This window comes from Amblyomma mixtum, chromosome 8 (assembly GCF_055824585.1).
Source record: "Amblyomma mixtum isolate Tamu chromosome 8, ASM5582458v1, whole genome shotgun sequence".
Classification (NCBI taxonomy): domain Eukaryota; kingdom Metazoa; phylum Arthropoda; class Arachnida; order Ixodida; family Ixodidae; genus Amblyomma; species Amblyomma mixtum.
In genome coordinates, this window is record NC_143019.1 from 14,452,645 (window position 1) to 14,468,559 (window position 15,915).

Genomic DNA, 15,915 nt, shown 5'->3' on the forward strand with positions numbered 1-15,915 from the left:
ATTGCTTTAATTTTCCTACGTCAGTCAACACGTTACTTTATCACTCTTTGTTCTCTTCCATAGCCAGCTACGGATGTATGTTGTGGGCAACAACAACAGCTGAGAATATGAACTAACTCACAGTCTTACAAAAACGGATTATACGCATTGCATGTAAAGTGCCGTATTTCTTCCACACTGCGAGCCTTTTCCACCGACACAACGTTATTCCAATGAAATCCATGTATAACTATAGGCTGTGCTATAAATATAAACTCGCCATAATGAAAAATGATGACTTCTTACTTACACTTGCTAGGTTAGAGCAAAGCAGAACTGTGTATGATACCCGCGCAGCAGAGCCTTGGAATGTTAAGAAATGCCGCACAAACTATGGCAAATAAATGTTGCAGCATACCTTACCGACACTTTTGAACCAGTTCTACTGCCACAAGAATCTTGATGTCTCCAATATTTCTCTGAAAGAATTGCCCCAAATATTCGTGTAGTTCTTTTCTTCTTGCTATTACCATTTTGAGTGCACCTGTCAGTTCTGCTGTCCTTTATTTTCTCCTCCCCGTCTTTGCCTTTATAGGCTCTTTGATCTAATGTAGTTCTTTTTTCCTTTACAAACACAATGTACTGCGTACTGAACGTACATGTCTCATTATCTGTACCGAACATACGTGTTTTTTCTCCTTACATTTTGTTTGATGTCGTACTCCGCCACCGTCAATGCTGCACTGTAAGAGGAAGCCAGGACCTCTCAAGCTGTCTATACAGCTTTTTCCCTGGCTGTCCTCGCAACACCTAGTTGCGGAAATAAACCTTCAAACCTTAAACCTATAATGCGATGAGTCTCATGCTTGAGCTGTATGCTTAAATATGCCACCTTTCCGTATAACAAACAGCTGGTAGTGTGCGTATGTGGTGTCCCTTTCTTGTTAGTGTCCATGTTGCGCCAGCGTTCATTTCATAGTTACCTTGTTTTGTGGTACTTATGTGCTGCCATCTATCGACGCAAAAAGTTCAAATCTGATTGCCTTTTAGCTGGTGAGCGCTCTTAACACCTTTAACCAATCTCTAAAACAAAACAGTAATATATTGGAATCCGTCATATTACATCTAAATACTCATTCTATTGGAGTTTTAATTTTGATCAATTGTCAAAACCTGAGTTTGTACCCTTAAAAGTTGAGAAATGCTCACACCAACGCTTCGAGACCAACTAGGCCCCTTCTTCAGGGGTGAATGATAGCCAGGCAGGCAGCAGCAGGAAGAGGGCTCCGCCTTCCTTTTGTTATCGCCAATCTCTTTTTGCTAAGAGTAGAGTTAAAGATGATTCATTCCCTTTCTACGGATGGGCTCAGGCTTCTCCAAACTTGTTGATTCGGAGGTGATGAAGAAGGGGTGATAGATGATGTAGGTGATGTAGAAATATACAAAAGCAAACTGTTACACAATTAAAGTCACTGTGAAAATACAAATTGTCACTTAAAGGGACCATGCAAAGAATTAAAAGCAGCTTGTAAATGTTAGAAGTGATGCTCAGAAGCATTGACACCAAGTATGAGTCTTCGGAACTGAGCCGGCAATTTATTATGAATTTTTAAAAATCGTGTTTTTTAAAATTCGCGGGCCGTTTGGTGTCTTCGTAGGGAGCCATTTTGGAACGAAAATCGGGAAAACAGACGTCACTAGTCCCATGACGTCGGCAGGCCACCACACGCTGTCATTCGCTCGAGCCGCGGCAGCTACGACGTCACGGGCACACTTCCGGTAGCGGTGAAAATCGTCTGCTCGAGCCGCCGCGCGACCCCCTCGGGCAAGCGCGAGCCAGCTAGGCATTGCCTTCGCGCGTGTGGTTTCAATTTACCTCTGCCGCCTCTTTCTGTCGCGAGTTCCGGAACCAAGAAAGCGCAGAGACCGGAGAGACGCTGCCGACGCACGCTGCTCCTCGGGAGTGGGACAACCGGAAGTCGTAAACCGGACGTCAGCGAATGACGTATTCATGGGCGGAGCCCATTCCCGGAGATGTTTTCTTTATTTTTTCTTGGTGCCCCGCGCGTACGAGTTGAGGGGGGAGAGGAGCAGCGTGATTTTTAATCGTCTATAACTTCGTTGTTATTGATGCTAGCTCAAAAATTCTTGCGTTGGGGTGACGAGTGATGGATTGCCTATCTTTACGTAATCTCGATAAATTTAACACACACACAGCGAAACAACTCTCCAGTACCTAGGTGTTGTGAAAAGCCCGGAGCCTCTACCTAGGCTGTTGTCCAATGCTTTTGCGTCCCATTTTAAGGTGTTTCACAAATAAAGAAGTCATGACGGTCATGTTCCGAGGCCCGCCCTAGACTTCGCTTAACCGATAAAAATTTCATACCAGGTAGCCTCAGACCCTGGAGGTTGGACACAACCTCGAACCCAAGGCTTGGCTGTAGAGAAAAGCTAACACAACAGGAAAACATTCACGACACCCTCTCCGCACGGGAGACCTTGTCCTCTCCGCGTGATGCTCTCTCCCTTTCCCTTTTTCTCGTGCATCCTGGCGTCCGGCTTGTCACCGCTACACCCCGGGTGCCACTTGTCGAAGGATGACGTGCCCTTTTAGCTCATTTACAGGGCGACTAATTTCCTGGCTAATCACGGGAGTGTCGGATGGCGGAGGCAGGAAACGAGCCAAAATGCATGCTCTTTCGAAAAGCGTGCTGGCAAAGCAACGTTTCCACTGCACGCAACTAGTGAAAAACGGAGGGTGTTTGGATCGTGCGCAATGTAGAGGTTGAGTTGAGCTTGTATTAGGCGTACACTACGGAAATTCCTGTGCCAAACGGCTATGTCTGTTTGCGCCTTTTGTTGAGAGGTGGTATGGCTGCAGCGTCTGTGTATTGGTGCTTGTTCCCGGGTCCATACTGAGAGGTTTGTTGAACAGATGGGTCCTGGTGCGAGTGGGTGCATGCTGGTGTTGGAGGAAGATGGAGTGGTTTGAGAAATGCGCTGCCTGGCGGTAAGGTCGTGGGAGGTCAGTTAAAACAGATGGTGAATGGCAGCTTTATGTTTGTCAATGTGTCCGTTCCCCAGGACCTCAAGCCTGTTCATCATGGTTTGCAAAAGCTGCTATCGTTCTTGGAGACGTTGTCGTTTCACACTGGCAAGTTGTTCGGCGAGTTTGTCGAGTTGTTCGTAGTGACCAAAACGTTGCCCTAACCAGCACCCCCCATGCCAAGCTTGCCGAAACAACTCTTCATGATTGCCAGCGTAACCGTGGACGCCATCAAAAAATTGGCAGTGGCTTAGCTCAGCTATGCCAGGATATAAATAGCGAGAGGTGCGGTATATACCTGGTTACGTCTAGTTTTGCTTATCGTCATGGCTACGTGTTAGACATTAAAGACACGACATGTGTGGAAGGCGGCGCGTTTTATCAACTTTTTCCACCGCCGCATCACCATCCTTGCCGCGCATACACGGTAGAGCACGGCGCGCCAGCTGCATGTCGCGCATGCGCAGTCTCTCTCTCGATCGGAGGCGAGCGGCGCCGAGCACGGTGCACCAGCTGCGCGGCTGTGACGTCACTCGGCTCCTCGCGCATGCGCACAAGTTGCACCGAAGGCCCACAGGGAAATGGCGAGACTGCGAGTAATGTAGCTCTCGCTGCAATATCCAGTATCATTATGCGTGGCATCCCCCAATAGCTCATGCAAGGGTACTAAAACCAAAGCCCTACCGATTCTCACTGAACAGGAATTTCTTCGCAATACGATGACCTATCCCTCAGGCATTCTTATTCTCCAAGCCAGGCCCTCATGAACCAAAGGAACCTGCTTATACTAATACCTTCGAGGGTAAACGAGTGCCTAGTTACTTCTTCTCCTTGGGAACCCAGGCTGCTAGCGTTCAATCTGGCCTTTCGCACCTTTCTCATAAAACTCGTTTTTTAAGGCGAAAGCCTTTAATGCCTCATACTGTCGTTAGCAGACGCGTCGGCAGCCGTGTCGACAGACGCGTCGGCAGATTCGTCCGCCTTTCGGCGTCACTGCTTAAAAGGCTCAAGGTTCCAGCATGAATAAAGGCTCATCTAGTGAATGCATGGGCTTCATAAATAAAATAAAAGGAGTAAATTCAAGAAAAGGAAAATAAAAATAAAAATAAGCAAAAATAAAAACAAAACAAAAATAAGATGTGGAAATACAAATAAAAACAATAAAATTAAGAAAAGGAGCAAAAAATAAATAAAAAACAAACCACGAAAAATAAAAAAGTGCATAAAAACAAACAGTGGCCAGGAAGGTGAGTGGGACCGCCTCTCCTCCTCCTCCTCCTCCCAAACCTTCCTCTCCACCCACACCCAACCCAGTAGAAACCGAGTTACGAAACCAGATAGCAGCCCTAAAAGCGCAGATCGAGGTGCTAACGAGCAAACTAGAAAGTGCGCTGGCTAAACCCCAGCCACCTCAGCAAGAGGAGGCGATGGAAAGCGACGCGGAACCTAGTCTTGAAAATAAACTAGAAGCTATTATGAGAAGGGTCCAGGAATCCATTCCCACCATAGTCTCACAACAGATAGCGAAAGCGATGACGGTTCGCAAATACGCTAACACGAGGAGACTCCAGAATCCCCGAGCCTACAGGATGCGTAGGGTGCTGAGCGAGGACGAGGAGGAAGACCACCAGGAGCAATTTCCCCTCGAATAACAACAATCTCCAGATACAACATGGCGAGACAAACTAAAGAGTGTCCCATAACATTAACCCAGTGGAATAGTCGAGGCTTGAAATCGAGGACTAAGAGAGCGGATCTTAGGATGCACCTGTCTACGTACGAGCATACTCCGGCAGTAGTGGCCGTACAGGAACCTGGCGGGAACGTGAGCCTCACAAACTACAAAACGTTCCAACTCGACCCCCTAACGTGCATCTTTGTGCACAAAAATTTCACTGCAAAATTGGTAGATCTGGAATTACAAACCAGCTTTTCGCACGTGATGGTGACTCTTCTGCCACTGAAGGAGGATTCACCGCTACACATCCTGAACGTGTACTGCCCACCTAAAGCAAAAAACGTAACCTTCTCCACACTCCTGAGCAGAGCTATCAGGGAAGCGGGACGAGACCCGCTACTAGTAATGGGAGATTTCAACGCGCAGAGTCCCTCATGGGGCTATCATCGAGAAGACCTACGAGGACGGAAGCTAGCGGAGGCGGCGTCCGCGTTAGGTCTAACCCTACACACTGACCCGGCGTGCCCCACGCGGATAGGGAACTCGGTGCAGAGGGACACGTGTCCCGACTTAACCTTCACGAAAAACGCGAGGCGAGTGGAGTGGACGAATACGGAGGAAATTCTCGGTAGTGACCACTGCCTGATCACCATAACGATCCGTACGAAACCCCTTACCAGGCCTACGGGGCACACTATGCTGCCGGACTGGACGAAATTTCGAAAGGAATACGAGGTAAGCTCCATCCAGGAGCAGGGATATCAAGCCTGGACAAAACAGCTGCTGATCAACCTGCGTTCGACGGAGACGCAGGTAAAGCTCTCAGAGGCGGTGACGGACGTGGACACCCACCTCCTCCACCTATGGGCAGCCAGACGCAGCATGGTCAAAAGATGGCGTAGACAGAAGCATAACCGAAAGCTAAGAGCTCGGATCGCTGCAATCACTAAAGAAGCGGCGGAGTACGCGGCGCAACTCGCGGACGCGAACTGGGTAGATAGGTGCAACGCGGCCGCTAGGCAGATGTCTAGCAAAAACACGTGGCGCCTCTTCCGGGCGCTCATAGATCCAAACCAGACGCGCACCGAGACGCAGAAGCACCTGCAGAGAGCGGTACATGCATTTCAAGGAAATACGGCCCAGCTCGCACTGAAGCTTCGGGACCAGTACCTGAGCACGACCCAAGATCCAAGGGGAGAAGCTTACATATACAGTGGAGCCCAAAATGCCGAGCTGGACGAACCTTTCAAAATATACGAACTCAAGGCCGCTCTATCGAGGATGAAACGCGGGACCGCGCCAGGAAGGGACGGGATCTCGGTAAAACTCCTAGCCAATCTGCCGGACCGGGCATACGAATCCCTCCTAGAACACTTTAATTCGGTTTGGATGGGCGCAGCTCCACTTCCCACGGAGTGGAAGACGGCGCTGATAACTTTCATCCCCAAGGCGGGCAAGGCCATAGATACGGATAACCTCAGACCTATTTTTCTCACCTCGTGCGTGGGCAAACTGATGGAAGCTATGGTCAGAGATAGACTATCTGAGTACCTAGAAAACAAGCGAGTCTTCGCCGACTCGATGTACGGCTTAAGACCAAATAAATCGGCTCAGGACATCCTGCTGCAGCTCAGCAGGGAGGTACTAAACCCGATCGAACATCCGAACGGGGATAAGATAGTGCTGGCCCTAGATCTGAAGGGAGCCTTCGATAATGTGACACACGAGGCGATCCTCACACACCTATCAGAGACGGGATGCGGCAAGATCGCTTTCGAGTACATAAAACGCTTCCTCACGGACAGACAGGCCTACGTGAGGATCCAGAACGCGGAACACGGCCCCTTTCTATTAGGCACGAGAGGGACGCCACAGGGAGCGGTGCTATCCCCCCTGCTTTTCAACTTGGCAATGAAGAACCTGCCGGTCCACCTGGAGAAAGTCCCGGGTGTGCAGCACGCGCTGTACGCAGACGACATCTCCATTTGGACCACGCAGGGCTCTCTCGGAGAAATGGAGGCCAGCCTGCAGGAGGCGGCCACCGCGGTGAACGAGTACGCGAAAAGATGTGGCCTTCATTGCTCCCCTCAAAAATCCGAATTCGTGCACATTCGCCCCAACAAAAAATGCACAAACAAGATAGAATTGAGACTTGGATCGGAACCGATACCCGAAAGAAGAGAAATTAGAGTCCTAGGTCTTTTCATCCACCAGCGTAGGCTGGCGACGACCACGCTCGACAAACTAAAGAAGGTGGGAGATCAGGTGGGCCGAATGGTCCGCAGAGTCTCGAACAAGAAAGGGGGATTGCGAAGCAAAGACGCCTTGCGGCTGGCCAATGCCTTTGTAACAAGCAGAATCCTGTACTCGACCCCCTATCTCCGCCTCAACAAACACGACCAGAACATCATCGAGGTGATAATACGCAAAATGGCGAAGAAGGCCCTCGACCTCCCGATAACCACATCTAACCTGAGACTCCAAGGTCTGGGTATGACGAACTCCTTCGATGAACTTAGAGAAGCCCACCTCACAGGTCAATACACGCGATTATCGCAGACGCCGTCGGGACGCCGCCTTTTAGCCCGTCTGCACATAGAACACACGACTCTAACCGAGGACAGAGTAAAACTCCCTCAGGAGTGGCGTTACGCCCTGCACGTAAGACCACTCCCAATTAAGATGTCCAGGGACGACCACGAGGGTAGACGCAGGGCCAGGGCAGAGGCCTTAGCTCACCACTACGGAAGGAAACCCGGGGTATACTACGTGGACGCATCCGGCCCGCACCAAGGCGGGTGGTACACGGCGGCGGTGATCCACGAGTCCAAAACGGTGAACGGGCTCACCTTCAAAGCCCGAAACGTAACTCAAGCAGAGGAAGTCGCCATCGCATTAGCGGCAACACACTCCGATTCCAAGACAATCATAACCGACTCGCGAGGGGCGTGTCGGAACGTCCAACAGGGCTGGGTCCCGTACCTGGCCTACCGGCTACTGCAAAACAGCTCGTACGTAGGAGGTCCATCCCACCGCTTCATAGTCTGGGCTCCGGCCCACTCGGGGCTAGGAGGAAACGAGGCAGCAGATGCAGCCGCCCGCGCGCTCTCTAACCGGGCAACCTCGTCCCCCGCCTCCTCTGAAGCAGTAGCGGAAGCCACGCCGACCTACACTTACAGGGAAATAACGCAGTTATACCAAGACAGACATAAACTGTACCCCCACCCGTGTAAAGGATTAACGAGAGCGGAAGAACGCCTGTTCCTCCGCCTTGTCACGAACACCATGATGTGCCCGGCCTCGCTAAAGCACTTTGACCCTGCCTTCTCCGGGGAGTGCCCGCACTGTGGGGAGAGGTCCTCGGACCTCTACCACATGGTGTGGGCGTGCCCCTCCAACCCTGCTTTTACTCCAAACCCAAACCCCACCCGAGAGGACTGGGAGGCGACCCTACTCGCCTATTGCGACGTGAAAGCCCAAAAGGCGATGGTCGAACGAGCTATGGCGGCAGCGGAAGCCACTGGGGTCCCGTACTAGGGACTCCACCTAGTGTTTGTGAGGGGAAGGGCACTAAGCCTGACTCCAGAGCAACCTCCATGTAACTCCCTCTTTTCAGAGGAAATAAACGTTTTTACCACCACCTTGCAGCATTTTAGAGAGCCAAAGTGCCCCCTGAATTTTTTTCTTTGTGCTGGAGAATAAACGCGCAGCAGTTTTTTGGCCATCAGATTTCGTTGGCCCATGATGAATGATCTCTCTAGATCACTGGCCAGTTTGCTATTACTTCTGCTCTTTTCTTGTCTGATAAGTGAACTACAGTATTTTTAATTTCCGTTATGCCTTATCTTTTTCTTTAACCCTATAATTTGTATTATCTTGTTTTCGATTGCCTGCTTATTTATTTGTTGTCTGGTGCTTAATTATTTTTCCATGTTATACCTAGCCTGTTTATTGTTCCCTTGATCGTTAATTATGTTCCTTATGTATGTTTTTTTACGCTCACTCCCCCCCCCCCTCCCATGTAATACCCTCGAAGAAGGACAATTAGGGGTATGTTGAATAAATAAATAAATACAGGACACACTATTGTCTCGCCAACTGTTGAAATGGCTGCGCAGCCTTCAACTTATGTGTACGGCACCACCTTGATTCGAACCTTTTTCGTTGGAGGGTATTGTTCGAGTCCGACTACTCTTTTTTTCGGTGAGCATCATTGTCAGCTTTTAGAGCTTTGTATAGTGAGCTAAATCTGCTGGTCGCGCATGTCAACAACATGTTTGTTGAACATCTGTACACCTGATATCATTCCATCAACTTCTACTCTGAGGCCACTCAACTGCAGACCGTGGCGTCAAGCAGTTTTAACTTGACATGTGTCATAATCTGGTCGACAAGTTCAGCTTCGATGGCTTTCAGCCTGCTTAGCAAGCTCGGAATTGTGAGCAAAGCAGTTTGATGCAACAACATTGCAACAAAAGGTATTCAACAGGTTCAAAAACAAGTCATCAGCAACAGCTGCGGTAAAATGCGTATACACACTATATTGAAAAAAAAGGATGCTAAAAGCACTAAAAGCGCCAACTGGAAGGATGCGTGAAGAATCGTTAGCTGCGTTCTTTTACCCCATCCAGGCTGCTATGAAGCTAGAAGAACTGGCACTAACAAACATTTGCGTAAAGAAATAGAAATATGGGTGGAGTAGGGGGGCCGGTGGCCAAGTTCATCCCAAACACCTCATTCGAGCCTCCAAAATCAACAAGTAAAGCAGTTATTCGCCTGTTGTGGCGCTGATCAAGATTAATGAAACGGCTGATTGCGAAAACTAACTTTGAGGGGCCGCTTGACACATGACCTCGCGAAGGCTGAAAGGACTGTTCGCTGAATAATGTCATTGCCTGTATTCGCTAGTTTCATGGCCTATAGGGGGCGTCACTGTAAATCCAATATGGTTGCCCGAGAGACGATCTGGCGGCCTCGACACCTTGGTAATGGGCTGGGCTGCCAAAGGCTGCATTGAAATGTTCGTGGGAGTGCTGCATAGGCAGAAGAGGCTCTCAATGCAGGCCCTATTATGTGCTGTGGCGCGAGGATAGGCACAGTATTGTCTGTCACCGTACAACTCTTTTGTGCGCATGCTCCGCAGTTGCGCGTTAAAAATTTATATCTCAAGAAAAAGACCGCAGCGGTGGCCGATAGTTGTTTGCGGTGGCCTATATAGTCGCATGCGAGGCATGCGGGAGGTGCAGGGTTCGATCCCCAATGCCGCCGGGTACCCACCGGTGATGCAATGGCTACAAGCTTCCCCTGGCCCGGTGCTAGGCTTATTCAGGGTGAAATGCTTGGGAAATGGGTCTTGACCCCACCTTAAGCAAACTAAAATACCTTGTGCCATGGCACTCTTTGATAGCAGATATCCTTGCGCCATAAAAATTCGCTATCATCATCATCATATCCCAAGAAAAATGGCGAATGTATAGATAATGCCGTGAATTTGACAGGTTGGCTAGAGAAATGTAAAGAATACCGAGCATGGTGGCTCCTGCCGACGCCCAAGTTCAAACGGGATGCTCTATCCGTCCATCCATCGATCCGTCCGTGAAATCTCTTAAACAAATTAGGCGGAGTGGTATACAGCAGAGGCTCCCAGGTTTAACGTATGCGGGCGATATTGTGCAAATAGCTGAAAGCTAGGATGAATTGCAGGCTCTGGTTAATACTTTTAGAGAAGGAGACGTTCTAGGTTTTACTTGTAGCGCCATTAGGTCAGATTTGAGTACATTTCACGATTCCATAGATTAGGTGCTTACAGTACAAGGACATGAGATGCCCAGGCTGGCAGAATACAAAAATTTTGGAGCACGGCTAGACGAAGGACAGCTATACATGAGAAGGCACGAATAGACTAGACACAAAGGGCGAAGAGGTGCCGTGATAATGAAGAAAAGGGCTAGCATCATGAAGGTATACAAAAGGTATAGGTCGGCGGACTCACTCGGGCTCACTAAGGCTCATTTCACATCATGATCTTAGTCGTGAGTGAGTCCGGACTAACGTTCAGGTAATGATCCGAGTTGTGAGTTCAAACTCGCATGCAGATGATGACACGAGTCGTGATGAAAGTGGACTCGCATTCTGATAGTGATCTGAGTCCTCCCGGTCAGTCCGGTAGAAGGCGGGGCTATCAAACCAAACAAGTCCATGATGTGAGGTTGAACAATCGTATGATCACACGATGCTGACTGGGCACATGTTCGAAACATTCTTTAGCGCGAGTTTCCTGCCCACTCGTAATAGTAATAATAAATAGAATTTGGTCAAGATGATGATCCGCAGCAATTTCAATGTTTCGTTGTACGTATTTTTGCGGCTGCTGCACTCTGGAACATTACTGAAAAGGCGAGGAAAGTTTATTAGTCGCCGCTCTTGGTCTCGTTGGATGTTAGCTGTGGCTTGCTGTATCGCGGTTGTTCTAATTCTTCATTTACTGTTTAACTGGTTGCCGAACGCATGCAGCGGACCTATATCTTTATGTCCCATTAGCGGTAGGTACAGGCCTCTAACCTCTCAGCCAGACCTGGTTACAGGCTAGCTCCAGTTAAAACCTCACCGCATCGCAGTTTTTTATAACATTTTTTTTTTGTCCTTTTAAGCGCGTACAGGGACTTGGGCCGTTGGGCGTAAAAACGATTCAGCTGCCCGATGTGCGAGCTTATAGGAGTCCCGAGTTGGGTGAGCCTCGGTGAGTCATGAGTTAAACGGCGAGTAATCCTGAATGAGCGAGCTCAGATGAGTCGTGAATCGAAATGAGTGGGCTCAGATGAGTCGTGGATCAAAATGAGTGCATGAGTCCAGGTGACGCGTGAGTCGAAATGAGTGAATCCAGATGAATTGTGAGTCCAAATAAGTGAGTGAGCTTAGATGAGTCACGTGTCTGAGTGAGACAGGAGTCGCTATGAGTTGTTGACCACAGACGAATGCTGTGTCTGAGTGAGCCCAAGTGATTTGTGAGCCTAAATGAGTTTGAATTCATCAGTTCGAGTGAGCCCGGGCCTCTGTGAGTGTGAGTTCGAGTGAGTCCGTAGGTCGCGCAAACTTTCTGAGTGAGCCTCAAATAAATAAATAAATGAATAAATAAATAAATAAAACAGTGCTGCCGCTAGCCCTTTGGCATTTCGTATAAATACTGCTCTTGTGCGAATATTCCTACGCGCATTGAATAGTCCAACAAATATTCGATTCGTATTCTATTCAGTTCTTTACCTGATTCGCATTCGATTCGTTTTTTCACTACACACAATTCATATTCAATTCAGTAATAAAGCTGGCCTATTCATTATGGTTTCGGTTTCGAAAAAGTGCTATTCGCACACCCCTGTGTATTTTTCACTATATGAAGCAAGCCAGCAGCCATGGAAACTATTGCAAGGAAAGCATGGGAAACCATTGTTCTTTCTTTAATCGGAATGTCGACCAACACCACAAATTAAAAAAAATTATTCCTATATAATTTTCTTGATTTCACTCACTGCTGACCTCCTTCATATGTATGTATACGTCATACTTAGGGGTTGGACTTTTCGGTTTAGACAAAAAAAAAAACGATAAAAGTAATTCATTTTTCGAAATTCGGTTTTAATCGAGAAAGGTCAGTATTCTTGGTATCTAAGGCATAGCTAGCTGGCTGTTAAAGTTGAAAATTAACTATGTAGGGAAGGCAGGGGCATGACGAGACGATGGTACTGTTGGATAAGTGGCACAGTTGTGCGATTTGAGGTACTACTCCGCTAGCTTATACACCTCTCGCATCCTATCCTAGCCGCCTTCTGTCTAAGCACTGTTTGTTCATTATCATCACCTGCTTCAGGCAGTTGGTTAAACAGGTTAATCAGGTGCATGTAGGACACTGACTCGAAGCAGCGCATGGGCATCACGAAAAAACACTTCGGACAACCGCGACGACTGAGCAGCAGTTCCAACGCTGCCATCAACACACAGACCACGTGATGCCGCTACCTCGCGCTCAACCCACTGCGAAAACCTACGGAAAACATGTAAACCTAGTTCTCAGGAGTAAACTTCCACCTCGGCTTTTGGCCGCCGGCTGTCTCGTTTAACATGAATGTCTCTTTTAATGGTGGCAGCAATATATTCTATAAGCGCAGCTTCAAGTACCACTATTTGAACATTCATTATTATAATCATCATCATCAGCCTGACCAGGCCCACTGCAGGGCAAATGCCTCTCCTATGTCTTTCCAGTTAAAACTGTCCTTTCCCAGCTGCGGCCACCGTATCCCCGCAAACTTCTTAATCTCATCCGCCCACCTAACTTTCTGCTGCCTCCTGCTACGCTTGCCTTCTCTTGTAATGCACTCCGTTACCCTTAAGGACCAGCAGTTATCTCGCCTTCGCTTTACATGTCCTGATCAAGCCTATTTCTTCTTTTTGATTTCGACTAGGATGTCATTAACCCGCGTTTGTTCCCTTACCCACTCTGCCCGCTTCCGATCTCTTAATGCTGCACCATCATTTTTCTTTCCATAGCTCACTGCGGTGTCCTCAATTTAAGTTAAAACCTTCTCGTTATCCTCCACGTTTCCGTCCCATAGGTGTGTACTGGTCGCATACTTTTCTCTTGAAGGATATTGGTAAACTGCCATTCATGATTTCAAAGAACCTGCAGAATGCATTCCACCCCATTCTTAATTCTTCTTGTTATTTCCTTCTCATGATCCGGATCAGCAGTCACTACCTGCCCTAAGCAGACGTATTCCCTTACCACTTCCAGCACCTCGCTACCAATTGTGAACTGCTGTTCCCTTGCGAGGCTGCTGAACATTACTTTGGTTTTCTGCATGTAAATTTTAAGACCTATATCGCTCTGCTCTGCCTGTCTAACCCATTGATAAATTGTCCAGGATGTGGAATAAATGGTTCAGGATTACAAAAATACCGAAAAAGACTTCAAGACCCTTGAACCACAGAGGATTGCTACATTAAAGCGACGGAAAAATAGTCAGTATTTTATTCATCGAAAATAATATTCACCGAAAAGAATAAAAACGAAACCTGTGTTCGGAAATAAAAGCCGAATAAAAGTCCGCCGAATTTTCACAAAAATGGAGACTAAAAAGTTCAAACCTTAGTCATAACAAAACTCTCATCGTCGTTTCCAACCAGTTTCCTCAGGAAGTCGGCGTATGTGGATACACATCCTGCGGCGCAAGCAGCCGGAGCGTACAGCTGGAACATTTTTCTCGGCCGTTCTATATCACATAGAAAGCACAGCACGCACAAGCGAAATTGCCTGTCCGAAACAACTGCACCTGTTTGAATTCGTAACACCGATGAAGAACCGTTTTTTTTTTTTTTTTCACTTGTATGTGTCATGCCACGAAGGCAACAACCACAACAACTGGGACGCCCGTACAGTGAAAATAATTTTTTTTTTTTCCAAAACTGCCGTCCTCTGTGCAGCACATGCGTGTCAAATTTGAACCATAGAGGTCATACACAGCTTTTATATTTAAGCCTCATTGCAGACATGCACACATGTGTGGGTCGGTGGTGAGCTGCGCTTTGAGATTGGTACTGCTGTACTGAAGTAAGTGCCACTTGATCTTCTTATTATTACTGATAAAGTTAGTATGCCGATAACAGCACAAAATACTTCTATTTAATTAAGAAGTATTTAGCTGGGAACTACGTTTAATTCCGTGCAGCAAATGGTCAAAATACATCATCATCAGCAGCCGCGTTGGCTCAGTGGTTATGGTGCTCGGATGCTGACCGAAAGACGCGGGTTCGATGCCGACCGCGGCGGTCGAATTTAGATGGAGGCGAAATTCTAGAGACCCGTGTACTGTGCGATGTCAGTGCACGTTAAAGAACCCCAGGTGGTCGAAATTTCCGGAGCCCTTCACTACGGCATCCCTCACAGCCTGAGCCGCTTTGGGACGTTACACTCGCATAAACCAATCAAACCAATCATCATCATCCTATTTCCACTGCACGGAAAAGGCCTGTGCCATGTCTCTCCAATTAACCGTGTCCTTCGCCGGCTGTGGTCACTGTATCCCCGCAAACTTCTTAATCTCATCAGCCCACCTAAGTTTCTGCCGCCCGCTGCCACGCTTGCCTTCTCTTGGAATCCACTCCGTTGCCCTTAAGGACCAGCAGTTATCTCGCCATCGCATTACAAGCCCTGCTCAAGCCCATTTCTTCTTCTTGATTTCGACTAGGATGTCACTAACCCGCGTTTGTTCCCTTCTCTGACCGCTTCCGATCTCTTAATGTTACACCTATCATTTTTCTTTCCACAGCTCACTGCGGTGTCCTCAATTTAAGTTGAACCCTTCTCGTTAGCCTCCACGCTTCTGCCCCATAGGTGAGTACTGGTAAGATACGAGTGTTGTATACTTTTCTCTTGAGGGATATTGGTAAACTGCGATTCATGATATGAGAGCCTCCCATATGCGCTCCACCTTATTCTTATTCTTCGAGTTATTTCTCATGATTCGAATCAGAGGCCACTACCTGCCCTAAGCAGTCGTATTCCCTTACCACTTCTAGCACCTCGCTACCAATTCTGAACTGCTGTTCCCTTGCGAGACTGCTAAACACTGCTTTGGTTTTCTGCAAGTGGATTTTAAGACCTACCGCTCTGCTCTGCCTTTCCAACTCATTTATAAATTGTCCAGGAGGACAAAAACACCGCAATAGGCTAAGTCACTTTGACCACAGAGGATTGCTACACTAAATCGACGGAAAAAAGTCAGTATTTCATTCGTCGAAAATAATATTCCCCGAAAAAAAAAATAGACGAAAACTGTGCTCGGAAATTAAAATCGAAGAAAAGACAACTGAATTTTCAAAAAATAGAAACCAAGAAGTCGAAACCCTAGTCATAACAAACCTGTAATCTTCCTTTTCAAACCCTTTGCTCAGGAAGTCAGCGTATGTCGATACACACCCTGCGTTGGGTTGGTATCGGTTATCCCTCTCTATAAAATGTGCCGCGAATAGCTGGAGCGTACAGCTGGAACATTTTTCTCGAACATTCTCTATCACACAGAAAGCCGTTCACGCACTAGCGATATTGCGTGTCCGAAACAAGGGCGCCTGCTTGAATTTGTAACGTTGACGAAATGAAGAGGCGTTTTTTTTTCACGGGGACAACCGTACAGCTAAAATGTTTTTTTTTTTCCCCAAC

The 15,915-nt window shown here is 47.8% G+C and overlaps 1 protein-coding gene across 4 annotated transcripts in view; it reads left to right on the forward strand.

Moving 5' to 3' along the window:
* Nucleotides 1-15,915, forward strand: part of LOC149331432 (uncharacterized) — a 30,302-nt gene that overhangs the window by 4,647 nt on the left and 9,740 nt on the right. For 2 of the 4 annotated variants that reach the window (XM_089556568.1, XM_089556569.1), the window contains exon 2: nt 15,026-15,090. The exons of the other annotated variants lie outside the window; for them this stretch is intronic. The gene's annotated coding sequence lies outside the window, so the exon portion shown is untranslated. The remainder of the gene's footprint in view (nt 1-15,025; nt 15,091-15,915) is intronic. 4 annotated transcript variants of the gene reach the window in all.